This window comes from Lycium ferocissimum, chromosome 8 (assembly GCF_029784015.1).
Source record: "Lycium ferocissimum isolate CSIRO_LF1 chromosome 8, AGI_CSIRO_Lferr_CH_V1, whole genome shotgun sequence".
Taxonomy (NCBI): Eukaryota; Viridiplantae; Streptophyta; class Magnoliopsida; order Solanales; family Solanaceae; genus Lycium; species Lycium ferocissimum.
The window spans coordinates 10,538,509-10,543,526 of NC_081349.1; positions in this window are offsets into that span (position 1 = coordinate 10,538,509).

The following is a 5,018-nucleotide window of genomic DNA, read 5'->3' on the forward strand; positions in this document are numbered from 1 at the left end:
GTGGTGGATTACTCGTTTTGCTTTTTTTATTTTTTTATTTGCGTTTTTGGGCAGTCCGTGCACTGTTGGGACTGCCCATTTTTTCGTTTTTTATTTTTATTTTTTTATTTGTTTATCTATTGTTAATTAGTTAATTATTTATTGCTTGTTTATTTAGTATTTGTTAATTATTGGATTAGCGACTTAAGTATTTATTAATTGTTAGACTAGCTATTTCAATTGTTAGACGCTAATTATTTATTTTGTTTTTGTTAAGCCAATTGTTTATTTGTTAATAATTTCTTAATTGTTTCATTAGTTAATTAATTGTTTATTTGTTAAATATACGATAATAATTTATTAATTTTTTGATTAGTTACTTAATTGTTTATTTATTAAATATATGATAATAACTTGTTAATTATTTGATTTGTTAGTTATTTGTTTATTTATTAATTATTTATACTAATTGTATCCTAACTAATTGTTAATTATTTGACTCATCTTTATATTTTAGGAATGAAAACCCTTAGTTTAGGATTCATAAACCGTAGCTTAGGATTGAAAACCCTTAATATAATTTTCTATAAAAGATTACGTAACTAATATTACTTGTTAATGATTTATTTAAAATACGTAAAACAGATGGGTCACCACAATCTTTAATAAAATTTTCGATAAAATATTACATAACTAATACTAATACTACTTGTTAATGATTTATTTAAAATGCGTAAAATAGATGGATCACCACCTCTTGATCCGGGGCCCTTCGACCGAGAGAGTTCTTGTATCTTCGGCCCGAGCATAGGTCGCAACATATATGGACATCCGACCTGCGACCGAGTCTCGGTCCGTACCCGTTGGGGACTCGGCATGGGAGATCTTAGCCGCTCGCCCCCGCATCCTCGTGTCCCGGATATACTACGTCGGGGCGGTATCTACCGGTGCGTCGAAGTTGGTCGGGTACGGCACGATAGGTCGCTAGTGACGACATTGATTGAGAGGTGGCGACCGGAGACGCACACATTTCATCTCCGCACGGTGAGGCTACCATTACCCTTCGGGATGTGGAGGTCATTTATGGGCTACGGGTTGATGGACGCCCGTTGTATATTGAGGAGCCTCTTGTCTTTCGCCGCCTTCACGGGATGAGTTGATTAGGCTCGCGGTTTCGGCCCCTCTGGATGGTCATATTTCCGGCCAGAGTCGGCTTTTGTTGTCGGCCCTTTACGCTCACTTGCGCCTCACAGACATGCAGCATCCGATTGGAGAGGACACGCCTCAGGCTGATGTTGATCGACGTGCGCGTCTATACCTACTCATCATATTCGGGGCCATCCTATTCCCGAACACTTCGGGTTCGCATATGAGCTTGAGGTATCTTCGGTATATCGACGATCTCGCCGAGATAGGATGTTATAGTTGGGGCGGCGCCGTGCCTTTGGGCTACATGTATCGAGGATTCGCCGATGTTCTATGGGCACGAGGGTAGAGGTCCACATGCGTTTTGCTCGCTCCTTCGAGTTATATATTTAAGTGTGTGTAATTATACACAAAATATATTTTTTTAAAACGACGACTGATAAATTCTTTTTTAATTGACTATATCAGATATGGGTGTGGACTAGGTTGAGACCTTTTCAGCCCATACCAGCTGACCCTCCCGCTGACTATCTTACTGTCCCGATGCCATACGCGCGGAGATGGTCGCGAGGCGTACGCCGACGTGTGGAGACGCACCACAGCCTTCTCCCGTTTAGGGATCAGCTGACCGCATGACGGCGCAGACGGTATGTTCATATTTTGGATTCACACGCTAGACCACATAACTACTATTTTAGTCTTATGTTGTTAACTAGTTCAATTTTTTACGAGCTTTTATATGGACGCCGTATGATCATATTTTGGATGAGCTGCCGCGTTTTGTAGGGCTGGGCATACGTGGATGTCGCGGTGTCCATTGATACATATGGATATCGTTGAGTATCACGCGCCGACCGCGTGTTACGGCGGTTGGGTATGTACGAACATACCCGCGGCTACGGTTGGGAGCATGACCACTATACGAGGGACGAGCGTGCGGGCGTCGATGATGCATGGCGACTCCATATGCGGCCCGAGGTCCATAGTTGGGATGTGAGGATGGCGAGCCTAGCGGTGGTCGGACATGACACTCCCATCCATGTGTACATGGGTGGTACGTACGGATCACTCGCATCATTATTGGCAACCCCTCTGGCGTCGTCCGGATGGCTTGTCAGATATGTAGCTCGCGAGCGTACGAGGCGGCCAAGTAAGTTTTATTAGTCTTAAACTTAAACCATCATCTTATGTACTACTTTACAAATTTATTAAATTGTTAATATTTGCAAACATATGCGAGTACGGACCGTTCGGACGATGCGCTATGAAAAGCACTCGCCGTACGAGTCCCCCCGAGACGGCGGAGTATGCGGCACGGATGATTGAGCTTGCCGAGACGGTATGGGACAGGGCACATGACTTTGAGCGTCTCCACGAGCGTGTTCCCGGTGCCCCACCCGGCCTTCACTTTCACATCCACCGATTCGTGATCCACGGGGTGAGCGGCGGTTCGTGATCTACGGGGTGGCCTACGTTTGCGGTTGACGACTCCATGTTCGAGGACTTCGTGTTTGATATGGCACCATCTTCATCACCGCACGCGAGGGCCGCTCGGGAGCCCTCTCACCAGGGCATCTCGGGGAGGCCGTCGACACGCGAGTTTGACTTTTACAACAAAGTAAAGTAATTTATTAATTATTTGTTTATTTCGGGTTCATTTTAGAATAAATCAAATCTAAATTATTTATATATTATTTCGGGTTCATTGTTCTACGCCTGTGGTCCACGGGAGCGACCCGTCCGAAACTACCTCATATTCACCACCCCACCTATCTCGAGCCTACGGACCCATCTCGGGGCCTGCCGAGGGCGCCCGTTGACACACGGGTTCTATTGAATAAATAACGTTAATGTATTCAATATAAATAATGAATGGTACTAATTATTATATACTTTTCGTGTTCATCCTTTGGCTCTCACGAGGTGGCGACTCCCGACGAGGTAGAGGTCGAGACACCGGACCTAACTCGGCTGAGGTTCAAGGTGTGCCGGCGGGATCGGATCCCAAGAAGAAGCACGTTCTAGTTAAGGGATCACGGGTCGGGCGAAGAGATGATGATCATGAGTTGGAGCGCCGGTTATTAAGAGAAAAAGGGCGATGGAGACGATGACGAGGGCGGTGGGGATGGTATGAGCCTTAGGCCTAGGGATAGTCTCGGGCATACTACATGTGGGACCCATCCTCGATAGTGTATATACATTAGTGTTGTAAAATTTATCGTAAATAATATATATTTTTTGCATATTTAGTCTTTAAATTTATCGTATATTTTTTTGCATATTTTTTCACTTTCACGAACAAATTCTGTGCGTGAAAGGGTTAAATATGTTTGTTCCACTTTCACGCCGTTTCGGGGTTTGGGTGTAAGTTTTTGAACTTTCACGCACGAGAATTTGTGCGTGAAAGTGAAAAAACATATTTAACCTTTCACGCACGGGGTTTGTGCGTGAAAGTGGCAAAACTATTTTACCCTTTCACGCACAAATTCCGTGCGTGAAAGTGTAAAATTTTTTTTTCCACTTTCACGCACAGATTTTAGGGTTTAGGTTGAAGTTGTTCCACTTTCACGCACAGATTTTGTGCGTGAAAGTGTACAATACGATTTTTGCACTTTCACGCACAAAAATGCGTGCGTGGAAGTGCAACAACTCAACCCTTTAGGTACAAGCTGCATTATTTGCGCATTTTGTATTGCGCACCAATTTAATGCGCACTATAAGTATTGATTTGACAATACGTTACCCATGACAATTTCAGGAATCTATGACACATAAAGGCTTGATTTGACAATACGTTGCTGTATTTTTTGACCGTTTTGTATTGCGCACCAATTTAATGCGCACTATAAGTATTGATTTGACAACACACCACGCATGACAATTTCAGGAATCTATGACACATAAAGGCTTGATTTGACAATACGTTGCTGCATTATTTGCGCGTTTTTGTATTGCGCACCATTTTAATGCGCACTATAAGCATTGAGTTGACAACCCATGACAATTTCAGGAATTTATTTAACTTGAAGGCTTGACGAGTGAAAAACTCATCAATTGCATAGGCCTAAGTCTTACAAGTCATAAAAAAAAATCAAACTTCATTCAAAAAATGTCTCAAAATGCTTCGCGTGTTAAGGTTTCACTATTTTGGGATGGAGATATCGTCGAGGACAATTACTCCATTCGTTATAGTATAAAACCAAAAGCCCATGTTAAATTTCCAACAACTTTAAGTTATGAAACACTAGTCGATTACTTGCACGAAAGAATGAAAACTACACCCAGTTTGGAATCTCAATAAGCGCGGATATCCACAAACAATATCAAACGGTGTAGTGCGTTATGGCATGCACAATATCAACGATGATGAATCTTTGAGTGATTATTTGGGATCGCCGGAAGAATATCGTGATTTAGTATTCATTAATGTTCTTGAGATGTATGTTGAAAAGATACCTCGGGAACAAGTCCCTCAAGTCCATTTATTCATGGTAACATTTATGGGGACTTTAGTTCTTATGGAGACATTTTGAGTGGTCAAGTGCATTTTGGAAAATCTAAGCCGACAATTTAATCAAGCTCACAATGAAAATTGGTAAATATGGTTTTGTTATATTATTATTATATGTAGTAGCATGTGTTTGTTGTATGAATTGGTAAATAACCGAGTTTTCAAATCTTTATAGGAACTATTCTCAAAACTCACCAGTGGTACCAAATATGGATGTTGGTCAATCCTCTCGGTTCGGTGGAGTTGATCATTCTCCACACCATGGCATGTCTTATGAACAACGGTAAGTTCATCACCTTGATATTAAATTATCTATATATATGTATGATGTTGGTATTTAAAATATGTTACTTTTCATGTAGGAGGATGAATGCACTTAATA